The following is a 27,523-nucleotide window of genomic DNA, read 5'->3' on the forward strand; positions in this document are numbered from 1 at the left end:
TGTCATAATGATCCTACACTTCCAATTTTGTGCAGTTGACTATGTTAGGTCACAGATACCTTCAATTACACCACCTCATTTTTTTACTTTTTTTTTGTGTTTAACTAGGTGGCGCTATACATGAAATGAGTGGTTATGGAATGGGTTGACATGGCCCCTTGAGATCAACATACAAAAAAAAATGGTCCTCCTAAACCCTACGGTTTTCGAGATATTCACAGAAAACTGTGTCTGCCCTACCCTCCTTTCGGGGGTCCAATTCAGCCGGAGGGGCTACAGATCAAAACGAAAAACGATGGTTCCATGCTATCCATGTGGGGTTACATGTCCACCAAGTTTCGTGTACCCCGGTCTTTCAGTGTCCCGGAATCATTGGCGGAAATTTGGGCATCGCGAAAAAAAAAAAAAAAAAAAAATCTGACTAAACCTATGACCGCCCGGCAGCTGTGCGGCGGTCATAATAAAAAAAAGAAATCTGACTAAACCTATATGACCGCCGCTTCGCTGCGCGGCGGTCATAATAAAAGGTCACTCCTAATTGTTTGAGTGTGCGTGTGTAATAGTCCCTATTGCCTTATAAGCTACCTTATAATTACAATGTCAGCTTGCTTATCCCTTTACCTGCACTTTTAAAATTATTTCCATCAAGCTACATCAAACCATTTTCAATCATCAGTTGCTGCCTGCCTTCTAAAACCTACTATTTAGTGATCTAAATCCATTATGTAACTCGTTAATGCTGCGGCTGAACGACAGTATGAAACGCACACTTGGCGTCATTGGATTTCACACGTGTAAAAGAAAAGCTAACTTTTATGCATAAGCTATGTTTTGCACAAGCTACGTTTGATACTTTTTCTGTATGTCTAAATGTTCACTCCTCGCATGTCTAACTTACATTTTACAATGCAGGGACTGTAACGATATACTAGTTATAAATACAGTAATCATTACTTTATTTAGGCAGAATAAGTTCGTTGTGGTTTCCAAGCTCATTAATGTTAACGTTAGCGGTCTTCCACTGATATTCATGGCATTAGCTAGCTTTGTGGTTAGCTAGTCTATGATGAGCCATAATTTAGCAATGGATAATGTCATACTGCAAATTGTCAAACATACGCTTTCGAAATAACAGGCCGGGGAGAGATGATACGTCTCACTGCTATAACTGTCACGCTATTAAAGAAATACACCTTCAGTCACATTGTCAAAAGTTACAGACAGACAGTCATCTACACTGTAACAAAGTAACGTAATTACTAGCTAATTCCGCTTCACTCTCTGCTTATTTACCAGCAGCAAAACTGGACATTGTTTTCACGAATTTTGTCATGCTTATTTGAGTTAAAAGAACTGATGGGGATGTTCTTTTAATTGTTATTCAAGCAATGTATGTCTCATGACCAAATCACCATGAACACACTTCCAGTGTTGCCAACTATTTCAAATAGAAAAGTAGCCTAAGCCAGCTCCAGTAGCTAAATGTCGCTAGATGACGTCACATACTAGTTTGCATATTAATTACGTCACTAGGTCGTGACCCCCAAAAAAAAAAAAAACAACGGTGATGGCCCTTTAATTCCCCATTACACCTCTTTGCTTTTCTCCTAGGCCTATTGAAATAGGCAAGTTTAAGAGCCTAATTTAAATGCTTTCACAAAATTTGAAGCATTGTCGGTCACTGCTCACAAAATTTTGTTTTGAATTTTTAATTCCATATACACGTCTGTCAGCACTTTTGCCAGCACATAATATGTGTGAGCTCCTCTGACACGATGGCATGCAGGGGCTTCTGATCTGAGTGATAGATCATTTTTGTCAAGCCAATGAATTAATGCCCATGAATCCCTTCTTGACAGCTGACCAGCAGTGAGCTGTTGTGCATACTGTACATAGTCAAGCTGTCAAGGGCTGCTACTTCACTTGACCCAAATGCAGGACAACACACAAAGAGTAGATTCACTGACTTTACTTACAGAGTCCAGCGCAGGAACATTACAACAATGACACAGAAGGAACATAACAAAACTAGGGGTTTATGTACACAGGGATTTAACAAGGCACAAGAAACAAAGGTAAAACAAGAGACAGGTGAACACAGGGCTGAAAATCATAATTAAACTAGCAGACTAATAATGAGGAACAGGTGAGGGGCGGAGACAGGGAACTGAGACATGGCAAGACAAACAAAGGAGCACATGGCTGACAGGAACTAAAACACAGGGACAGGAAGTAAACACAGGAGCACATGGCACAGGAGGTAAACAAAGGAGGGACAGGGAACACAGGATCGTTACACAAGCTCTGCAAGTTCGGCTTAGGTTATTGATTACCTCATTGAATTCGTTATTCAACAGTCCTGCACCTGCCTTCTGGAAGGCACATGTCTGCCTGGTTGCAATCCAGTCACTAGTTTTATGAAAGAGGGTTTTTCAACATTACTGAGAGGCTGTGAACCTCCGATTTTCAAAGGGACATCACGGCAAATACAAGGGACAAGGGCGTGAAATTACAGCCCTGGCTGCAGCGTTTATGAACAGTATTTTGGTTGGTCTCTTTGTCAAAGTCGAATGGTAATTGAATGTGCATTTTAGTAAATCACCGTCTTCTTTCACCGAGGCAGTGGGTATCTCACTATTCGACAAGATCCCCTTCGAACATGGAGCAGCAACGACTTACTAAACATTGTCTGTAACATTAATTATAAAAGATTCAGTTTCCAACAAAATTATCCATCACAAAATTATTTAAACATTTTCCAACTAACGATAGTTTAACATGCTTCCTGTTGAATGTAAGAAAACAAGATGATATTGTTGAGTAAATTCAACTAAAAAAAAACTGTAGTACTTTTACCTGAAATCGCAAACAAAACACATTTTTCTAGAAACAAGATTGATGCCCCATAAACTTTTGGCATCTATATGAGCATATACAATCGCTTAGTCATGTTCTAGAAGGTTTTATGTCTATGTCTATTTATACTTCAGCTGTCCATGGAGAAATTATACTGAATTCTTACTTCCGGAATCAGCGGTGGGTGGGACTATCTACTGCCTCATGAAATTTAAATTTTGGATTGCCTTCAATTTGGTCAAAACTATGGCCTTGTTTATTGCTTCTTTTGGATGAGGAAACTCCTTTTCAACTTTCCCCCTCTCTGTCTGGGTACTGGTCCAGAAACGCCTCCATATCAATGTATTTTGTCTCCCGCTTTTCTTGATCTTATTGTGCATACCTATTAAATAAATAAAGAAACACACACATATACATACATAAATATATATATATATATATATATATATTCTATCTATATCCATATATTCAGTCACCATGCAGAAGGCTGCTAAAAGTAATGACAACATTTTACTTTCTGACCTGAAAGACATTAGCCATGATGGGGGAGAGTAGTAAATGTAGCATACCTGCCAGCAGTCCTTTATACGGACCAAAACAGATCCAGGACCAGGGCGAGTGAATCTAAATGCTGAAGTGCTGCAAAACAACCATGGTAGCCTACTACTTGCCCAAACTCTAGTGAAAAAGCCTGTGGAGCTGCAGTGACAGCCGTCCAGGGATCACACACACCCAACAGACCAGTGAATAGATACAGTGAAATGTAGGAAGGAAAAGGACTCACTTTCTCAATCTCTGTTAGGAATTCTACTGCTATTGTCGCACAATTGTGCCCTCCCAACAAATACGGGAGCTGGTCTTCATTGGGTAGCATGGGGAATTGGGGAGCAATCTTGCCAATGTGGTCAAAGAATTTTCTCCTAACCAGGGTGTAATTTTTACACTCTGTGAGGAAGTGTTATTCATCTTCTACTACTCCTTCGTGGCATTGTAGACATAGCCTGTCATCTCTTGGTTTACATGTCTGCCTGTGCCTACCCCTCTCAACTTCCAGAGTGTGTTCACTAATTCTGAAGGAAGTTAGAAGTTTCCTTTTTTTATAATCTTTGATATTTGTTAAATATGGTTCCAATTCATAATTTGTTTTTATTTTTTGATAATATTTCAATTTGTTGGATTTTTTAATTTTGTCTAGCCAATATTTATAATATTCATCTTTTGTTAATTTTTCGATATGTTTTAATTATTCCTGAGACATGTCAAGTGTATTCAGATGCAAATTGTGTTTTGATATAAGGTAATCAAATATATATATATATATATATAGATATAAAAGGATCTATCTCTGGGTGGGTTCTCAGAAGGGCATGTGATTACATTCCTCTGGTTTTGAGGACAGTACATGGTAATAAAATTTCTCTCTCTCTCTGTATGTGTGTTTGTGGCCTACATTAGAAATGGCGAAGTGCACTGACATGTTGCTGTCCGTGGTTCTGAAGAGTATACTGTTAATGCTACGTTACATCTATGAACAGCAGTTGGCTAACAATAATGACATTCAGCATGTGTTTAGCGTGTAAGTTACATCAGAAAAAGTAAAATTGATTGCGCAAACGTAGGCTCTCAGCTTTTGCCTGTTTGTCTGCCAAAACACTAATCTCAGAACATTAAAATGTAAACACGTTATTCCAGGTGATGCCAAATTAGCGTAGAGCCTGTAATGCATGGACTGTACAAACAATTTAAGTGATGACTAAAAGTAATGATTAATTGATGCAGTAGGCCACATTCGTAGGCTGCAATTAATCATGAAACGTGTACTGTAGATTAGAGCCTTTCTTTTTCTTATTCAGATTCACTCTCATTACAATTTCAAGTGGTTCGGGTGGCATGTCATTGTGACGTCAAAATTCTGCTAAACTATTATGACGAATCACTATATAAAGCAGTGTTCAACGGAACTTTTTTATTGTGCTATTTTATACTAGAGAGAGAGAGAGACTTTTTAACTGTTTTTTACTAGACTAATTGAAGATTTCCTGTGATGTTGGTCCCTGAGCGCCAGCACCTTGACCAGGTATTGCAAGTTTACTTTGAAATCACACACACATTCACACAAATAAAGATTTACAGAAGTAATGGACACATGTTGAATAGATGGTCTTACAGTATGTATATGGGCAGTTCCAGCGTTATGGATGTGACAATTGGACTCATATTGGTAAACAAAATGCCTTAGAGTGGGGGCAAAATTAGTATCAGTGAATTAATTTGCATAACTTTTAATGCAACCTCTGTCCTCTGAATACTGAGAAATCCTCAAATTTCATATAATCAATTTCATCCTAAGAATACAAGGCATTTTATCAGCGTTATGGATGTGACATGAAATGGACACACTTTTGTGAGAGATTACAGGTTTTCTAGACAAACTCTGTGAATTTTGAAGGAAACTGCCGAAACTATGATATATGTACCATGAAGGAGACTTGAATGAACACAAAAAGTGTGTTTTTGAAACTATGCGTAATTTTCGTAATGCATTATGTAGGAAAAACTGGCGTTATGGATGTGATGGTTTCACAATCTGTTTCGACCTCACTCTGACCGTCACTACGGTCTAAAAAAGTCAAGTCAAGTCAAGTCAGATTTATTTTTAAAGCGCATTTAACATGCACATAGTGCAACCCAAAGCGCTCCACAAACAAGACACATAACAACAAGACAAAAGATGCCGGATGGAGCGGCGTAGTCGCCAGCGTACCCATGACATCAATACATGACAAATACATTTAAAAAATAACAAATACAAAAAATGCCGGACGGAGCGACGTAGTCGCCAACGTACCTGTGACACCAAGATATACAAGACAGACAACAAAACAAATAAAAAAAGAAAATATATTTAAAAAGGGGTAAAAGTGATGTTAAAATTAGTCCAATTTCCAAACCAGCTGAAAATGTCCAAGGGCATCCGTGAAAACTGCACACAGAGCTGTGTCTTCACAACCGATGCAATGCCAACAAAGTTCTTTAGCAACTGACCAACCCGGTGAATTCACTGGCAGTCTGGAGATAACGTTAACGTTAGAAGCTAGGCCTTGTAGACTGCAGTCTGGAGATGACTGGAAGCACAGTCCAAAGTACTGGGCGATCGTGTAGATCCGCAATTCGGTGGACTTAACAGCGACCGTTTGTTGCTCCGTGAGATTGCAGCTCTTCACCGTTAACGTTAGTCCAGGCTCGGACTGGTCATCTGTACAACCGTGCAAATGCCCGGTGGGCTGGTCCACATGTGGGCCGGTGACCTCCGGAATTTTTTTTTTTTTTTAAGTTATTTAGCCTATTTGCGGCCCCCCTGCCCCACCCCTCAAGTGGATTTGTCCAAGCAGCCGCTAGGTTTGTGGGGAAATATAGCCTACGAGTCCATGCATGGTAGCCTAGGCTATATAAGTGCCCTCCGCTGGCTGGTGTTCACATCATCGCAGTTTAACCGTAAACAGCAATCAGAGGTGTCTAATTTTATTCCATAAATATATTGTTTTTATAGGCGTAAGTTGCACGCTGCTACTGAAGAGCTTCCATTTACTGCACCATGTAGGCTACTGTAGTGCGGTTTGTCTGTCAACATAAAAAAAACTCCGGGTACCTACAATTTTCGCACAACTTGGTGGAAAAGTGTAGCACAGGTTAAAGAAAACCTATTCATGTTTGGACTCAAAAGGAACTTCAAAGTATTTCACATATAGTAGCCTTTTAGCTCACAACGACAGTGAAAGTGGAACTTGGAAAGTGGAAGTCTCTCCACCGAGTGTTACATTAGATGCACAATCAATCGCGAGTCGATGCATGTAAAAAGTATCAACTGGTAGGTTGATACGAAGGTAGCCTAATTTTGCAAAATGTGATGACGGCACACAAACTTGGGCAAAAACGTTTAGTATACACTTGTGGTGATAGCCTACAGTTAATGTGAATCTCTGACTATAACCAATGTAGAAGATTTGCACCAAATAGGCCTAACTGTGGTTGTGTTTCTACAACATGTTGGCACAAATCATAATTTCTGTCAACTATGACGATCTCCATGCATGTTCAGTAGCCTATATTTTTCATTTAGTCAAGCAGTGACATGTGGTTTAATCGTATATGGCCAACTATAAAGATGTAATCTGCCTGTTCCCAGGGATGGTTTCGGTGTTATTTTCCCAATGCCTTTCAGCTCCACCCGAGAGACGACAGGCATGTGAAGTTGCGGGTGTCTCCTGCTTGCATCCGAGCCCTGCGTCCTTGGAGGGACAGGAGGTTCTTGCTCCAGGGTGTTCCACTGGGGGGCCTTCCTCACAAGAGGCAAGTCATCTCGACAGACGCTTCTCTGACAGGCTGGGGAGCTGTCTGGGAAGGGCTGTCAGCGAGGGGTGTGTGGCCTCCCTCCTGGACATCAGAGCACATTAACGTCCTCGAGCTGAAGGCCATCCATCTCGCCCTGCAGAGGTTCCTGCCAGGGTTGCGAAGCCAACATGTTCTGGTGAGGACAGACAGAACCTCGGCGGTGTATCATGTCAATCACCAAGGCGGCACGAGGTCCCGGCGGTGCCTCCAGGTGGCGGAGGAGTTGCTGTCATGGGCATGGCCGCGTCTGGCTTCAGTGAGGCAGTACACATTCCAAGCGTGGAGAACAGGGCGGCCGACATTCTCTCCAGGACCGGGCCACTCCCGGGGGAATGGAGATTGAACCCAGAGGTGGTCAGCCAGGTCTGGGCTCAGTATGGGACTGCACAAGTTGACCTGTTTGCGTCGGCGGAAACGACTCACTGCCCAGAGTGGTACTCTCTCGTGGGACAGGGAGGCATTTTGGGCCTGGATGCTCTGTCACAAGACTGGCCGACAGGCTTGTTGTACGCTTTTCCTCCATCCCCTCTTGTACCTCAGGTCCTGCAGAGGATCAGGGAGGGCCGACACACAGTTCTGCTGGTTGCTCCACAGTGGCCGGCGAGGCCTTGGTTCCCAGACCTTCTCCGGCTCCTGCAGGGTCAGCCCTGCCGGGTTGAATCTTCTGTCCCAAGCAGACGGGCAGATCTGGCATCCGAACCCAGGTGCCCTGTGCCTGTGGGTTTGGCCCCTGCAGAGTCCGTCATTGAACAGCTAGCTGAGTCTGTGCAGGAGACTCTGAACAACGCCAGGGCTCCTTCCACTAGAGCTTGCTATGCACTCAGGTGGAGGATCTTTTCGGATTGGTGTGCCAGCTTGGGTCTTGAGCCAGCGGTTTGCCCTGTGCCACAAGTTTTGCGCTTCTTGCAGTCCTATTTGGATCAAGGCAAGGCGGTCAGTACTGTGAAGGTTTATGCCTCGGCCATTTCAGCTGTGCGCCCTCTCCGTCAGCGAAGACTGCCTAAGGTGGCAGGCAGGGGGCACTGGCGTGTCACTTTGGCCTAATCCAGCCTTCCTACCTAAGGTTCTAAATCAGCAGTCTATCAACCAGGTTCTGGAGCTGACCCAATTCCAGCCGTCTGCTGCCTCACAGGCAGAGCGCGACAAGTTGCTCACTCTGTGCCCAGTCAGGGCTTTGAGAGCTTATCTGGCCCGTACACATCGTCGTTGAGGAGGGAACACACTCAACTTTTTGTCTGTTATGGAGCGGCAAGGCATTTTCCCAGTGCTGTCTATGCACACTGTTGTGTATACGGGGGTAGATAGTGTCTGTATGCTTTGGACAAATTGTTCTAGTGAAATGGAACTTTGATTATATTGTGTAGAGCCATGTAATTTCTTACGTTTTACTCTGTTGTCTGGTGGTTTACAAACAAATACGTAGTTTAATGAACTACACCACCCTGTTCTGATGCTTTGCATGGTTCACTATTAACCATCCTCATATGGTTATATGCATGTTACAGGGCAACCCAAATCTCTCCCCTATCTCTCTCTCTCTCCCTCTGTGGGTGTGAGGAATCCTCTAGCCACGACTCCTCAGGTTCTCTCCTTGACAGACCATCTGAAGGGACCGTGGCAGGTCCACTCAGAAGAATAAGGTTAATAATTCATCAGAGCACCTGGACGCTTTTCCGAAGCATGGTGAGCTCTCAGCTCAGAGCCTCTTCATATGGAGGAGCAGCATTGAAAGAATGGAACTGTATTCTAAACCATCCCCCCTTTTCCCCTCACAGAGATTCTCCCGATGGCTGTTTGTTATGCAATATATGGATATAAATACAGTGAGTTTTTAAATGGAGTTCCCCATAGCAAGCATCACCGTTGTGACAACATGGGAGAAGAACCTGTCAAAAGCAAGATGTTTTCTGTTGAAATGGTGAGAAAGAGCAAAAAAGGCCGAGAGAGAGAGAGAGAGAGCGAATGGGGAAGGAGGAGAAACAACAGTGACAGAAAATGGGGGTTATCAAACTCATCAACTTCTATTAGAATTCTATTACGTGAGGATCGTTATCATATCCACCAGAAACATCAATCAAGCACTGATGCCTCTCCTCTCTATTCCTCTCCACTCCTCTCCTCGCCTCTTGTCTCCTCTCCTGTGTGTGCCAGAGACAAGCGAGTCAGAGAGATAGGACAGAGAAAGAAAACAAGAGGTAGAAAAGCCAAACAGAGCGAGAGAAAAACAAAATGGTGACGGAAAGACAGACATGCAAGACATAGATAGAGAGAAAGAGAGAGAAAAATGAGGAGTGTGGGTGTAATAGAGTGGAGTGGAAGACACTGGTGCCGCATCCTTAATCAAGTGAATGCCTTTATTACGCCGGCCTTGATTCCTCATCGATCACCCCCTGCCGTCACTATGGATGCGGCCCGCACACTAACTGGGGAGCAGCCAGGGTTGTCTCGAGCCATCCCACCGGTAGCAGGTGTGTGTGTAAGTGTGTCTGTCTGTATGTATGCTTGTGTGTGTGTGTGTGCTTGTGGGCATTTGAGTCAATCAGTCTCTCTCTCTCTCTCTCTCTCTCTCACTGTGTGTGTGTGTGTGTGATTGCCTCTCACAATATGTGTGTGCTAATGGGATACCTTGCCCTGGAAAAGATAGGGGTCAAAACCTGCGCCCTACCTAGCTTGTCTGCCCATCTGCCCACCAGTGGCTGAGCGAGGCAGCACCATCCTGGGCAGCCCTCTTCCAGGAAGCCAATGCTGCCCTGGGCCCAGCCAAGGGGCTCCAGCAGCCTGCCTCTGCAATCCCAGAGCCCATTATCTACCCTGCCCACAGCCTCCCCTCAAGTGCAACAGATCAAATCCCCTCTATCTACTGTTGTCTGTCTTCCACAAGTTCAAACTTTATGTCTGTGTCATACCGTGTCCCAAACACCCACCTTACTCACCCAATTTTTTCAGTTGCACTCGATAAGAACACGATTGAGTAGGCCAAACCTACAGAGGGAATCTGGTACGAATGTGAGTTAACATAACTGAGCTGTTGCAATCATGACAACCGTACAACAGACTGGTCAAGATAATCACACATGCCTGATTGAATCTGGATAGCATCGACAATGGAGAGAATCACAAAGGATTCAAACCTGTCACCCAAACACATAACGATATCTGTCGTGACTGAAAACTGTGACTACCGTTGACACCATTGGATTTCCCGAAACAGCTCTACTGTCTGTAACAGAAGCCTTAAAGGAAGCCAGGGCGACCACTCGGTCATCAGTACTCATTCTGCTTGACTTATCGGCTGCCTTTGACTCGGTTAATCACCGTATCCTTCTCTCTATACTCTCAAACATGAGAATCTCCGGCTCTGCTCTCTCCTGGTTTGAATCCTACCTAACATGATGCCCGTTTAATGTATCATGGCTCACAGCTGTCCGCACCTCACTATCTCACCACAGGGGTCCCCCAGGGCTCAGTGCTGGGCCCCCTTCTCTTTGCTATCTACACCACCTCTTTGGGACAGATTATCCGTTCGCATGGCTTCTCATACCACTGCTATGCAGACGACACACAGCTCTATCTTTCCTTTCTAACTGATGACCCCCTTGGTCTCGGCACGGATCTCGGATTGCCTCTCAGACATATCTACATGGATGAAGGCACATCATCTCCAGCTAAACCTCTCAAAAACTGAACTGCTGGTCCTCCCAGATAAACCTACCATAAATCGTGACATCAACATCAAAATTAAATCCCTGTCTGTTGTGCCTACCAGGACTGCAAGAAATTTAGGAGTCGTTCTTGACAACCAACTGACCTTCTCCGATCATGTTACGTTGGTCGCCAGTCATGCCATTTCGCACTTTACAACATATGGAAAATCAGGACTTACTTGACTCAAGATGCTACTCCTGGTACAGGCAATAGTCATCTCACGACTTGACTGCTGTAATGCCCTCCTGACAGGTCTCCCAGCCTGCACAGTGAAACCCCTTCAGATGATTCAGGATGCAGCAGCGCGTCTGGTCTACAACCAACCCAAAAGGGCACATGTTACCCCGCTGCTCATCCAGCTACACTGCCTACCTATGGCTGCTCGCATCAAATTCAAGTCTCTAACGCTTGCCTACAAAGTAGTCTCTGGTTGTGCTCCCACTTACTTGAATGCCCTCATACAGGCATATGCTACCACCAGACCGTTGCGCTCCACAGACGAACGACGTCTAGCTCTGCCACCGGTTCGCTCAGGCCAATCCAAACTTTTTTCATCTGTTCCACCTCGTTGGTGGAACTCACTACCAGTTCTTACTAGAGCAGGGACATCCCTCTCCATTTTCAAAAAACTCTTGAAGACCCAGCTCTTCAGAGAACATCTACTCTCGTAGCACTACTTACAACTAGTCTTGCTGATCCTAGCACTTACCACCTGACTAGAACTGACTGTTGATTGTTTAAAAAACAGCACTCACTGATGCACTTATTCTTATTGTACTAGACCTTTTTTTTTTAAATTGCCCTAGAATTGGTGAGAAAATTGCTTTAAAAAGCTTAAACTGTTAACCATGTTGTTAGTCACTTTGGTCAAAAATACGTCAGCCAAATGTAATGTAATGTAATTTCAAGATCTGTCTTAAAAATCAGGAAGTCTGTTTTAAAGTCCACTCCATCACCATAATACTCACCAGTGTAGACATCACATAGACGAGTAGTACATTAATAAATGCACCTGTTGTATTCCCTGGGCAAGAAAATAACAAATCAGTTCCTCTGCATTTGTAAACACAGAATTTTTTGTTCTAGATTTTTGGTCTGTTCATGGTTGCAGTGGTTTACGGTTTTAGAGCGCTTTAATCTGTGTTTTCCCTTCCTAGTCGATTATTTTGTCATCATCATACCCTGAGCACGTCCAACATCCATCACTGTGTCCAAGTCCTGAGTCTTGGCACAGCTCACTCACCCACTCCCGCCACTTCACACCCAAGACGGATGTTCACACATATTAACCCCCTGGGGTGAGTTCACATGAGCCAGGGGCTCTTCTGCGGTGATATGCCCCTCCACTCTCAGGCTAATGATGAACCAGTGGGCAGTGATGGAGGAAATCAATCCTGTTAGCTATTAGCATTAACCTCTTGATTAGAGCGTAGCCAGGAGGCTAGTGTGGCCCAATGAGCCGTGTGATGATTTCTCACTCACAGACGGACGGACATGCCACTGTATCCGCACACTTAGTCCTTGACAGACTGTTTGTCACCTCTTGGTATGTACTAATGATGCTATGAACATACTGTGGAAGTCCTGAAACATGCATACCTCTTAACATAGCATGACAGATCTATCAAATGGGGGGGCTTGATACCTTGTTTTGATTGCATTCTTACATTATTACAAATTTTGAGTTTTTTTTTGGTTTGTTGGGATTACTATGAATACATATAAATATTGTAAAAGTCCAAGTCCAGACACATAGCAACATAAAAAAACTCACTTTAGTGATCACCTGAGATTCCCTGAAACCCATGGTGCCCATTCACAAAGTCATATCCAATCTCAGTTTGTGCTTCTATTTCTACGGCAAGGGCACCCTATTGTTGTTGCACACAGTGACGTGGGATGATTTAAAATGGATAATGGTGGTAGGGGACAAAGTAGTGTTGACATCCAGGATCGGGCGGGATCAATACTGTGCCATTTCCATGAGGCTGGCTGAAGGGCAGACATGTCACTGAGACCACAGACACGGCTGCTTTTCATCAGTGAGGTGGAGAGATCAGGCCATACGGGGCGTTGTTTGTCAAACGTTGCACATTGTTTTGTACCTTGCACATTTGCAGACATTGTCAAATTTAAAACAAAATGCACTAATACAATTTAAACTGTCACTTTTTCATACATGTAGTGTTACAGACAAATTGTTTAAAATCTGTCAATATCTTTTTCAAGTGTTATAATTTGTAGTGCCCCATAATGCCATGGGGAATGACATCTCTCAGCTGGATGAAAACATGTAACAGAAATCTGCTTACTGGACCTGGCTCACAGAAAAAGAATCAGGCCCCCTCTGTGTCAGAAAATGGGAATGAAAAACATACAAAAAATGTGAGTCAATGTGATGAATACATCAGTGAACAACAATACACAAAGAATGCATGGAAATCTCCCTCTCCCATCATTCTTAAGATTTGTTTGTGATGCGGGTTAAAGAATCTGACACAAAACATTGGGGCACCTACAGAAGACATAAACAGACTATGATGTCTGGTTGCCATTACAGGCATCACAGAGACAGTGTGGAGGGGGATTGTTGGGATGATTTACTTGACTCTGGATGACAACAAACAATAAACCAGATGGGGGCTGAAATCTCCATATTGGCTCTGAAGCGTGAGCACGCAGTCTTTCCCAATAACACAATGCAGAACAAACCACCGGGGACTGAGCATGGTGTCCTGTCCTTCAGTCTAGTTCAGTACACAACAGACGTGCCTCAATGTAATAAAGTAACCTACCTGTTGCTTTGTTTTCAATGTGGTCAGATGGAAAACTCACGGTCAATCTACCCTGGATATGGACCACGGTTTCTCTAATTTATTTTAAAGTGGTGTGCTATCGTGCGCAAAGGGGGTTTTCAGATATTTTGCAGCAAAAGAAATCCTATTAAACTCTACTAGGCCCATTACCATTCTCAACACTACTCTGAAGTGAAACTCTCCACTGAAGAGGACCTACTTTATGGAGCATTGCCACACCAAGAAAGCACACAGGAGGACACATACCCCCTAAAAAAAAAAAAACACGAGTCCATTTTCTGAAGGGAGAAATAGGGTAATAGTCTTACAACCCGACTGCCCATATTTCTCCACCTGAGGGCCAGAGCCATAATCTGCAATCATGCAGCATATCCAAGCATAAAATTGCAGCCCTCATGAGGGAGGCACTGACGAATCCAGTGTGACTCAGTCCACCCGCCATCAATTTACGCTGCTATTGATTAATTGAAAGAGGCCCCACTCACATCTAAGCGAGACTGTGTGTGTGTTCTCCCAGATGGCCACTGAGCATTGCAGAGTTAGCACCATCCATATTTCAGTGGTGGTAAGATCTAAGAGTTTGCATGGTGGTGTTTTTCTGTTTACTGATTCAATTGATACATTTAGGGATAAAGGGATCAGGTGCCATTTTATTTTGCTTTATTTGGGCCAAATTGAGTCAATAGGCCAATAGGGGTTGTAATAAGGTTGTTGGCTTTATAGTCGCATCCAGCAACAGTGTTTAATTCATCTCAGTTTATGGTTTTCATTGTTTACAATGAGAAACATTGACATGAAATCAGGGTGGTAGCATACACAGACATGCATTTCAGACGGAGGTCAGTGAGTGAGTGAGTGAGTGAGAACACTGATACCCAGATTGGACTTCCTCCTCATCTCTCCCATCCTCAGAAAGAAACAGCGTTTGGGGAAGGAGAGGCATTTGGGGGTTAGTGGGGGGTGGGACCTGCTTTCAATCTCGCCTTTAATTATTCTTACTTGTAACATGAGCTCATGACCCCCCCCCCAATCTCAAGAGCATCAACAATTCACCGTCCCAGCATGGTGCCCAAGCCCCTATGAACCACGCTGGATATTGCCTCAATACCATTTGAAGAACCACTAGGCACACACACACACATACAGTATATATATATATATATATATATATATATATATATATATATATATATATATATATATATATAATTTAATTTGGATCAGAAAATACCAAGTTATTGCAAAATATCACAGTATGAAAACATACAAGACTGATACATGTGCAAACCCACACACACACACATATACAGAAGGCAATGTATGCTGTCTACCAATAGTAGACTGATCGTATGAACCTTCTACAATGAGACCAACGCCTCCATTTCATGTGTGTCCAGGAGGCATGAAAATAGCCCCCCAATTTCCTGTGTCCAATTTCTGGTACGTCCAGGGGATGACTGAGTAGAACCCAATTATATTAGCTTATAAAATATTGATAAAGGGTGCAAAAGATTACCATAGTTGGAATAAATGTCACTGGGACGATATAAACCAGTGCATAGCAGCTGCCTGGCAGATTAATATACAGAGATATTGCCTGTCAGTGTGGTAGACAGGGCAGCTATGTGTGCTTATTGTCACTATAATTCCACACATTTCTTTCTCTCTCTCTCTTTATCTGGATGCTCTGTTAACAGTGGTGACAGGCAGGAGTGTTGGAGTGGAAAAACTGAAACTTCCATAGAATGATAAATGCAGGCATTTATACCGAATCCTATACACACACGCGTGCTATTGTACAGACTTATTGAAGCATCAAGCCTTTTGAGGCTCTTTCAAGGTGCAAGGTGAGCGATGATCTGCAAAAAGAGACATAATGCCCACAAAATGGGCTTTTGAGCCTATTTGTGTGCTCATTAGGAGCACTTGTGGGAGAATGGGTATGGAAGTTGGAAGTGCAGCTGATTGTATTGTAGGAAATTGACTGCAAACAGATTTGTGTGGAAATATTACAGCAAACAGATTTGTGTGGAAATATTATTTGAATCAGCTGTAAATTACAAGCACTATCTAGTGTATGGAGATCGATTATAGTTGTTTCTCTTATAGTTTCCATATATTAGGTTGTAAAGTGCCGCTATGGAATTCTAATGGCATATCAAATAATTTACAGGGTAGTCTATCCATTTTCTATGAAGCACTGATGTTTTCTGTCCTACTTCTTCATTGTAGGCAGTGTCTTCTCTTCTCTTTTCTTTAGCTCTATTTACAAATGTATGTTTTTGCTGTTGACTGTGCTGTTATTGTACTGTATGGTTTCTTTGCATGTGAGAAATTGTTACAGTACATTGTTGCCCTTATTTGAACGCCTCTTATGAATATAATTAGCATTGTCTTTTCATCAGAAAAGCTGTAATGGTATACTGACATGAGTGAGGGAGGCATAAAAGTTTTTTGTGCGCTAAAGAACTAGCTTTTGATCACCAACTTGTCACAATAAAGACACATACAAGGATATGAATAAATAACCAGTTAATAACAAATCAGTTTGGTATAAACAGATATGCTGTAATTGTACTATTTGTTATGAATCTTTATGAATATTCATTATGCATATATTTCCTCTTCTCTAGATGGTGATGAAAGTATTTTCAAATGAAAAGTAGTATGTTGGTGCGCACATCCAAGGCAGGTGCTGGACAAAAAGTGCTAGGCTATCAAAGAGTGGATTGTCCGCACACATGCTCCCATCAGGAATTTTTTTATTGATTTTCACCCGTGTAACGTTTTAGAGCTAAACAGCTCTTCATCAGACTTGAATATCAGACAGACAGTCGCCATATTTAAACAAGTACAAAAGGTCACATGACCCATCAGAGTGATATATTTAAATAGATTTACAAAACACTTATATACATATATACACAACGTCATAATATCTACAAAAAACATGCACTTATAGAAAAACATTTATATACTATCCTTTGTAAAAATATTTTTTTTTTTGATGAAAGTATTTTAAAATTAATATATTTTTCCCTTCATGTTATTTGGAAACAGAAAATGGCCATTATGGGCAAACGCTGCTTGACTCTTTGGGTAGTGCTTCCATAGCCTCGTTGACACCAGACCCTTCTCAATTGAGAGTGGGTATGGAAAAGGTTCATTGACTTCCAGCAGGGGCGTAACTAGCAGTGAAATGAAACTTAAAGGCATCCTTAACAAGATTTGCTCAAGGGGTCAATAAATGCAGTAAATATGCATCTTTTGCAACAAAGTATGAACATAACTCTGATATAATATAGAGGGAATGCACAGACAGCAGTTTCCTACCTGAAACTAGAAAGTTACTACTGTAGGTAGTTAATATATAGCCTACAGAGGGCCACTCAGATGGCAGAAGTGCTATTCGTCATCTTATGAGGTTATGTGCCATCAAAATGATTTGGGAAACGTTATGTTAAGGTCAAAAAACTGTTAAGGGTGCCTTTAAATTGGTGCATTAAATTCTTACCAAATCGTTTCAAAAGTGTAGCAATTTTGTAAATTATGGTTTTTAATGCAATTGTTTACTCAATTTCAAAGAAATACACGTCCATGCGGGACTATAGCGATTGTATTTGCTTGCCCGTGTTTTAGGGACATTGGAAACGGGCTTCAATGGCCTCTTGGCCAGACGAACCTGCAGAGCTAATTCTAAATGTGCCGAAAGCTCGTATATGGGTATTCCCAGGCTAGTGCTTCCACTGACTAATGATAAAACAGAGGAGCTCTGAGACCCTAAGCCATCCTCAAACATGCTGACACCAACACTGCCCCAATGGCTCCCTCTCGTTCTCTACCCTCAGTGACAAGAAAATGAAAAAAATCCTGCTCTGACTGATAGTTCTGAGTCAAGGTCTTTTATTGGGGGGAGATCTTGTCAAGCAGGGATGGATTGTTCCAATTCCAATGAAAACACACATTTCTCGGTAATGTGAGTGGATTTTCTCTGAATCCACACTGAATTGTGTGTGTGTGGGGGGGGGTTCCCCTTGAGGACTTGGTTACTATGTTACTATGGTAAAACCAATGTCTTTTACATGGTTCTTGTTCAAGGACATTTGTCTACTAAAAACACTTACTTTTGTGAGACTAATTTATTGCATGTGAATAAACCTGTAGAGTCTAGAAACATGAATGTGTGTCCTGTACAGTATAGATTTTTACACCAGCCTTAAATTGCAAACCATCAATCAAACTGTGTGTTTTCTTTTCTGTCCAAGACCCTTTGGACGCCGTTATACTATTTTTCCTACAGACTTTCTTTCAGTCAATTGATGCTTGTTGCAACTACGGTGTCCCCAAACACCCTTTCTCTCTCTCTACACACACACACACACACAAACACACACATGCATACTCAAACACACTCCCTTATTTTCTGATGCAGCAGTCCAGACAGCAGACGCTGTACACCCTGAATGACAAGTACTTAAATAAATCAAAGCCAATGGGTTACACGGCGACCGGAGCAAGCTCTGCTTTGTTCAGACCTTAATCCTACCTGGAGCAATGCTGGAGTCAGGCTCTCCTGCTCGTCCTCCTTTGAATTACAATGAACGTTTTAAATGTCACCAACACGGGGGGATGTTGAAGTGTAGTGTGTGTGTGTGTGTGTGTATGTGTGTGTGGATGTGGGATGAGATGGTATGGGATGGGGTGTGAAGACAGCGATAACTGCTTCCTCTGGTTGTCATGTGTGTGATACAGTATGAAATGGGTGGCCTCATCAGGACCAGACCTCAGCCAAGAGCGACAGGTGACTTTTGAGGGAGAATTCTAATTGATTCGAAATGGTACATTAATTTCAACTTTTTCTGTTGTTGGCATCTCTGACATCACGTGCATGGCAGCCCTTGTCTCGTGAATAATGAATCCCGCTCACACTCAGATGGATTCAAGGATGCCTCGGAAAGCTCCACTCACCAAATTAATGTGAGATTTTGTGCAGCTGTGTGGGGCGAAAATATTCTGTTTGATAACTTGTAGTGTTAGGGCATCCTTTGAACAGTTCACATTGCACCCTAGCATACAAAAATAGTAACAAAAATAGTATGGAGCATCTCAAAGCAACACTGTGACATCTATCTTTGCCTGAGAGAATGAATCTCAGAAACGACTTGGAAATGTCACAGCAGTGCTACAGGGGCTGCTTCCTCAGATGGGAACAGACAGGTATTGACAGTGACAGACGCTTCACTTTATAGAGATCAGATCTAAATAACATTTGTAAACAGGAACCTAGTCACTGTGGCTGCACAGATAGGATGTGAGAGGAGGATCTTATTGGTGAGCAGTGCCATCTTACTTGCCATTCTGCTTCAGTGCATCAAGAAATACAGTATGTTGTTGTAGCTCCAAAACACTTGAGAGATGTTCAATTATGTTAAGAACTGGTGATTATAGGGGCCAATCCAAGTGTTCCACATCATCACTGCTGGGCTCATCATGTCAGTTATTAAGAATTTTAACATGTTGCTCCCATTATTTTGTCCAACCCTGTAAAAAAATAACTTATAAAACTTAAAAAAATAAAATAATAATATGCTCAATTATCTGAATTTAGATTGAATTTACTGTAAGTTCAGCTAAATCGTCCTGAGTGTCAGTGTAAACTTTATAAGTAAAGCATAGCACTCACAGTTCTTCTTTAATAGACCCCACAGGTCCAACCCTGCCCTGTACATTATTCAGAGACTTTCTAATGAGGAGACACAACACTCAAAAAATCCGTCATAGAAAGGCATGGGGTTAGTTTGTCTACACATATACCTCCCCTTCCACGGCCAAAAGTCGACATGTGAATACATTGTGCCAATCATGTGATGTGGAGCTGGAGCAAGGTTGATGTTGTGAAGCCTTGTGCACATCAGGCTTGTGCATAATTCCAGAATTGAATTGAAACTGGCTCTTAAATTCCAATTAAATTCTTGAATTTCACTTGCATTCCAATTGAGGTAGCAAACAGGAAGCAGAATTGCAATTCGAATTGTGCACAACCCTGGTGCACATGCAGTTCTGCCCGAAATAGATGTCTTATAAGTGCCCAAAATGCATTGCAATATGGCCACCGAGTGGAGGGACTTGCCTAAAAGGACTTTGGCTTATTCCAGTATGACACAATACTGAACAGTCTTCACAATACTAAAAAGTCTTTTGATCGATAAAGGAGTGGGAAAACTTGTTTAATTCCAAAGGACTAAATGAAAAAGCCAAGGTTGATCAGTATGCAAATTTAAAAAAATGAGACTTGTTTTAAACCTGCAGTGAAAGAATAGCTATTATTGGATGTCACCTCATTAAACAGCACCTGCAAAGCGATACTTTTTTCTTTGTCTTGTAAAAGCTAAGTCAATCATAAGTTGAGCTACAAACACATTCAAAGTATGCAAAGGTTGACAGAGGACGCCCCCATGGCAAAGTTTCTTAACTCAGTTTGTTTGACTTCATTTGGGAGCTCTAATGATCTTTCTCTCGCTTGCTGTGTCACACTGGGGACTGTCGTTTGCTTTTGAAGGAGTTTTTTTACCATTTCTGTCAGATGTGTTTTTGTACTTGCCATTTTTTAATTGTCTGTGTGCAATATGGAAGGTTCACACACACACACACACACACACACAATTGAAAAAGACCCAGCAGGGTCGAAACGTTGCCTGTTGTGCATTAAATATATGGGAGTCAAAAGCAGTGTTGCGGACATTATATTTTTGAGTTTTCTTTTGTCCTGCACCTGCCAGAAGGTGGGATGTGCACACAATAACTGTTTGCTGAACACACACACACACACACACAGCGAAATAAAATCACATAAGCCTGTGAAATTTCTGTCCTTTTCCAGAATGTAAAAGCATAGTAAATCCAAACTTGTCCTTCTTTCAGAGTATGCCAGCATGAGGTAGAGAAGGAATGAGTAAACCACAGATATGTTTGGGATGGAGTTTCCGCTCTACATTTCTCAATGTCTTTCAGCTTGTTTTTTGTTTTGTTTGAAAGTCCTGAAATATTCAACTATGTACAGGAGCCTTTGCAGAGACTTTCATTCTTTGTTGGAAATCCACAGCAGAGGAGGGCTTTAAAGCCTAGCCCCCAGGGCGGCACACAGACTTGCACACGCAACCAGTTCAAAAAAACACCCAGCTTCAAGAAACCCTCAAAAGAAAAGAAAAAAAAAACAAAATGGTGGAAATCCCAACACAAAGGGAATCATGTCCCAGTGTCTTAACCCTTAAACCCGGTGTGACGGGAATGTTGGGAAATGAACGTTCTAAAGAATATCTGGGTTCATTGAATTCAACATAGAATTTTAGAACCTTCAATTGTTGCGGAACTTAGAATGTTCAAAAACCTACACCTTTAAGGGTTAAGTGAGCCCTAACTCTCCCTCCCTCTATCTTCTAGTCTCTTCTCTCCTGTCTTTTCCTCAGCTCTTACTCTTCTGTCTCCCTGCTCTCTCTCTCTCGCATTTAGGCTCTGCGGTTTTTGTGAAAGCACAGCCGCCAACATGATCTTCAGAGTGGACGACTTCGAGGGAGGGGGAGTCTGACGGTGGGCCAAGAGCGGTAAGCAATGCCCTCGTCAACCCGTCTGAAAGGACTTTTGTTGTGAGGCACGTGGACAGCAGTAGCCAGGAAGGACACGTGGACACCCAGCCAAGGCCTCCCAAACAAAAGGACATTATGACAGCAATCACTGGAATGGAATCAATAGAGCAGGCTGATTCCACTCCGCTTGCAGACCCTTTGAATTCCAGCTCAAGGTCACCAGACCAAAATACTCTCTCTTGTTCTATGTCCTTGAGTTAATCACAAGTAAATACCCTTTCATTTCTGTCATAGTGCCGTGTGTAAATGTTCTAACAGAGATAAATAAATGGTCTTGAAAGAAGTTGTTTATATGCTGTGCTCTGAATTGATTGCCATGTTCCAAAACTCTTTCAATGTTTTAAATTTTATTAAATATTGTGTAGTAGAGATTTCAGATCAAGGTCTGACTTGCGTTGTGACCTCTGTTGTGACCCCTGTTTCATTATTTAAGGTGTCCAGTATGTGTCGAAAGAATTTCACTGAACGAGATCTGTTTTCTACTGTCTGCCTGCAGAAGGTGGAAGGGCCAAGGACCTCACAAGCTGCCGAGGAGGACGCTCACAAAATAGATATATACAGCCGAAACGGCAAACTGTGATGTATTTATTTATCGGTTTCTCATTTTCCCCCTCTCTCCCCTGATTCTGTGTCCTTGATCCAAGCACTAAATTGTAAATCGATACCTTTCTCATCTTGCCGTTGCCAATTTCTTGCGAGAAAAAATATGCTTTCATCCCAGGGCTGTTGCCATGGTGTTCCTGAAGCCCACATCAGCCCCCCCCCCCCAATGATTTCTCACTCTGTAGAATCAGTGGCAATCCCTCCCCCACGAGGAGACATTTCAGCATATTAATGTCCAAATTGAAATGTTGCCACCATGGTCTTTATTCTATATTGGGCCCATACCTCATACCTCAGGGTAAAACACCTGACTCGTGGGTTCTGTTATGACATGAAATGTGTGAGAGTGGAGAGTGTGAAGTTCTGGTGCATAAAAATGCAATGCAATGGGGGCTTGGGAGAAGAAGAGGCTTGGGAGTGCTGAGCCTGGCATTATCAAAACATGTTCTTTCCTCTTTTACGTTGTGCCATTTCATTACCTAAACAAATGTTTTCACTCATTAAAAGTTTAGAAGTTTGTGATTTGTTTGTAATTCTGCTTTGTCTTTGTCAAAGTCAAAGTCAAAGTCAAAGTCAGCTTTATTGTCAATTTCTTCACATGTTCCAGACATACAAAGAGATCGAAATTACGTTTCTCACTATCCCACGGTGAAGACAAGACATATTTTACCAATTTAAGTCCACAGACAAACATAACATTCAAGTAAACAAAAAAGTAAGTAAATAAGTAAATAAGAGGGCACATATAATAATGAAAAAAATAAGAGTCTTTGCTGAATAAGTCAGTTTATCACCACAGAATAGTGCAAATGGAATTAAAAGAATCATGTTTGTGTGTTGTTTATTGTTCTGTTTTGTTTATTCAGACTAAGTAATCATTTGAGAGAGTTGTTGCTGTGATCAGTCTTTGAAGCTCACAACATGGTGTAAAAAATATAATTGATTAGTTAGTCTAGGACGTGATGTCTATCTGACTAGCACATGTCTGACTACAATCTCTCACCTGAAAGAAGATCAACATTCAAGATCTGTCCTGATCAAGGTAAAGGTAAAGCCAGCAAGCTAAGCACTAAGCACAAAATACAATTTTCTGGCAGTCCCACTAAACCTCAGCCAGATAGTCCGTCCAGAGTGTCAAAGAAGGGAAAAAGAGAGAGAGAGAGAGAACATTTTCACAGAAAGTCATCTCCTTTCGCTCTCCTTCTCACTGATGCAATGAATGGAAATGTACTCTCCTCCTCGTGGCTCTTCGAGCCGGGGCCGCTACTGACACCGGCCCTTTCTTTATCAGCTCGGCAGCACTGGAGGCCATTGCTATTCATGTGTCCTGCCGATCTGAGCCGCGGTAGTGGCCACTGAAAGAGTGGAGGGGTGGCCGTAGGTGCCATCACCATTGCAGACTGGTAAAAAAAAAAAAATGCCCCCGCTGTGGAACTGAGAGGTGACATGGTGGCCGTGTATTGGTGTGGGAGTGTGGCGGGTTAACGTGGGTTATCATTATTTTAAGACGGAGTGGATAGCGGCAGTTGGCTTGCAGGGCACAACCTCAAGCAGGAGGAAAATCAATATCATTTACCCCTACTGGATGGATGGGAGGCGTGGGGGCAGGGGGTGGAGAGGAGAGGAGATGATTACATTGTGAATGCTGAGGCTAGGGACCTGTTGGAGAGGCCAAAACAAAGGCTGAATTTTTATGTCTCGCTTAAATTCCACACAGATAATGGTACCATTGCGTTTAAAGCATGCTACCTTATAAATGAATACAACTTCAAGATTCATTCTAGATTTAAAACCACAGAGTGGATAAATAAAAAGCCAAATTTCAACAGTGTCCTCCTAAAATAATTAACAAATGACTATGACAAATAGACCTAAGTCAGTGATTACACTAAAGAGTGAGGGAAGTGATTTGTATGTGACATCACTATTGATCTACATGACTCACTCCCCACTAGATCAATATGATTTGCTCACCTCTTGTGAGAACCGCTGTATTTTAACCCGTATTTCCTACATGAATTCCACTTATACCATGAATCCATTAGTTGTACATGCTATTGTCCATCTGGATGTAGAATCTCTGAATGGCAGTCATCCTGGAGAAAGTTAAGACTCTATTTAGTTTAATTTCAGTTTAATTTTGACACGTGTGATGCTTCATTTTAAAAATGGAGACTGGAGGACTCAGTCTTTGTCAGTTGAAAAATTGCATGACATTAACCCAGATATTACCAAGGCTCCTGTGTGTGTGTGTGCAGAGCTGTGTGCACTGTGAAGAAGAAGACGAAGTGCACAGGGGGCCTGAATTCCACTCTGACACGAGCAGCACTTCCCTTGGCTGCAGCTACCATCTGACACTCAGTATGTCATGTAAGTGTGTGTGTGTGTGTGTGTGTTTGTGTGTGTGTCTTTGTATGTGTGTGTGTGTGTGTGTGTGTGTGTACCAGAGCAAAAGCTCCTTCAGCACAGCTGCAGCTCCTTGACTTTTTTTCGATGCTAATCTGGTGGCCGGTTTATGGGTGGCCAGGCTGTGTGCAAGGTGGTGCAAGTGCTAAACACGACATTGTGTAATGATGACTGTATCATGGCCTTTAATTAAAATTCATATTTAGTTCTAAGACTTTTAGATCTAAGCAGTACTATTAATCTCTTGGGGTATGCGTTGTGTTGAGTGTAAACTACAGTATGTGTGCATGCATAAGTGTGTGTGTGTGTGTGTTATTTTCATCAACCACAAATAACCACCAGAGGCTTTATGGACACCCAAAACAGTCCACCCTGTGTTTTGGTTATTGCTTTTCATCAGTACAGTAGATTAAGCTGTCTTTTCTCCATCAGCCCAGGTGCTTTGTGTTTCTCTCTTCACCATCTCTCTCCTCCCCTCATTGTGACAGACACACAGATGTGTCTATCCCTCCCACCTTAGCCCACCCCTCTCATACCATTTGGTGGAATCAGTGGGATGATTCACTTGGAGAGCTCAGCAATCACTCACCGGAAGATCATTTATCTCTCTCTCTCCACTCTCAACAATGCTCTTCCCCCCTCTCTCTCTCTTTCTCTCTCTGTCTCTGGCTCTCCTCCCCTACTTTGAATCACTCCACACATCCTTGTAACAGGATTGGCACCGACTCAACACTTGTCGCCTTCCAGTCCAGGGAGCCTCACTAAATGAAAAAGAGAGAAAAAAATCAGCAGCCATTCTGTCTCATCCCAGAGGCTGAAGAATGATGATTAATCAGAGTCTGATTCTCTCTCACTCTACCAGCTCTCCTCAGACACGCATGATTTAGATTTGGCTTATTTTGTGCTGGATGCCGACATACTGCATTTCTATACAGAACATAACACATATATTTTCATATATGTCTGTTGGAAACAGTCTCTTCATATTTTAGTCTAAAGTGTTCACTGTAATTCAATTACTATGGCTTAATTTATATACAGTTTGTGTCTTGTTTGCATATATGTGTGTGGTGTATTGGGCAGTGAAAGGAATACACTGAGGTTGGGGTTTATATGTCTGTATGTATAACCCAGAGAGAGAGAGAGAGACAAAAGAAGAATCTTTCCCAATTAAGGTCTTGTATTTAAATTATAATAGCATAATAATACCTGTTATAACCCATATGATTTCCCCACAAACTCCCTGAAGCTTTTTACCTCTCTGTCTTCACTGCTGACAGACCCTTCATTATTTAGGCTGCTCCTCAAGTCTGCCACGAGCAGGCAGCAGTGGCATTCATTTTGATCATGTTATGAAATCCCTCTACTCTTTAAAACCTTGTGGAAATCTTTCCCCATCAAAAAGCCAATAAGGACCAAAAAGAGAAATAAACCTTCCCTGATTAGTTGGGTGAAAGCGTGTAGCACTGAATGCATGAACATGATATTTGATCATTTAACCTACTTATCAGAAAGCCTTGGAGAGGGAAGCCCTTCACTGGAGGCGGAGAGAGAGAACCTGCAATATCGCCCCAGCAACAGCTTCATCCGGCATGCCTCAGATGCCAATCACCATGATTAAACCTCTTGAACAATTAACCGCCGCCGACAAAACAACATCTATGAGTAATGACAGCAGAGAGAGAGAGAGAGATGGGGCCAAAGTAAGTGAGAAAGAGGGAGAGGAAGACAGTGAGAGAGAGAGAGAGAGAGAGAGAGAGAGATGGAAAGAATGTGTGTGTGCTCATGTGTATATATGTGTGTGTCTCTGCAACATCCATAAATCTTTTGTGCTCTCTCTGTCTCCGGCGCTGTCATCTCACGGCTCCATGAATCAGCCTCTCATTGCACCTCTGACTCGGGTCACGTAATCACACCACAGAGACACCCTGTTAATTGATGCCTGCCCATTTTAGCATCCCTTTCCATCAATTACCCTCACCAAGCCCTAGATTTAATCAGACGCCCCCTGACAATGGCAGTGCCATGCCGTGACTGGCCACAGCTAGCCACTCGCTGTGACACCTCTGCTCTAACTGATGACTAACACTGACTCTGCTTAGCATTTTTAGTCGTTTAGCGCCACACAGAATGCTCAGAGCCATGAGAATGTTAGCCTACTGCAGATTGTGTTGAACTGTTTGTAGTAATGTTGTAATCTTCACATAAAGGACCCAGTGCCATTTATATTTGTCACAGTGACCAAGCTTCAGCGGTCACATCATGGATGTGTAAGATCAGTGGTAGACATTATGTGGAACTCTGCATAGTCATTGCCAGTTAACACTATTTTGAGGAAAGGTTAAGCTGGGTGATGTGACATGTCACATCAATGTTATGACCCAAATCCCTCAATGGACCTTTATCACCTGGGTGCTATACTGTGACCATGGTGTCAGGGGAGCAGTGAGTTCAGCATTTTCCTGGGAAAAGATGAATTTGCTGATAGCCAAAAAGGATACAAAATTAGTTTTACAAAGGCATCTATACAGTGATGTCATGTAGTCCATTCTTGGGAGAACAAACAATAGGCTATATGTTTTAATATTATATTATTTTATTATTTTTTATATAATATTATTATTATTATCATTATATAATATATATATATATATATATATATATATATATATATATTAGCCTGGAAAATCCAGACTCTGATGCTCTCGCGAGAACTCTGGATTTCCAGGGTATATATATATGATATAAAATAATGATAATATTATTTTGTAGTCCTGAGAATGGAGTGCTGTTCAATTTAACTGAAGTAATATAACTATAGATAATTATGACTAGAATCAATCCTAAATGTGTTATGATATACAGCAGAGAGATCATTAATTTAAAATAAAATATAAAAAGTGTTGGTAGAATGTTGAGTACATATACTGTATTATGGCATGTTCAACACAGAGATCAAATAGCTATTTATTGATGTTTTTAATCTCTTGATGTTTGGATGAAAAAACAGTGTGGTTTTTATTCCACACTGCCCTCTTGTGTAAATGTTAAAACAGAGAGGGTTAAAGCGGAGCTAGTAATCAAGGATCTTTGGTTAAAACC

The sequence above is a fragment of the Alosa alosa genome, chromosome 22, assembly GCF_017589495.1.
Source record: "Alosa alosa isolate M-15738 ecotype Scorff River chromosome 22, AALO_Geno_1.1, whole genome shotgun sequence".
Lineage (NCBI taxonomy): Eukaryota > Metazoa > Chordata > Actinopteri > Clupeiformes > Clupeidae > Alosa > Alosa alosa.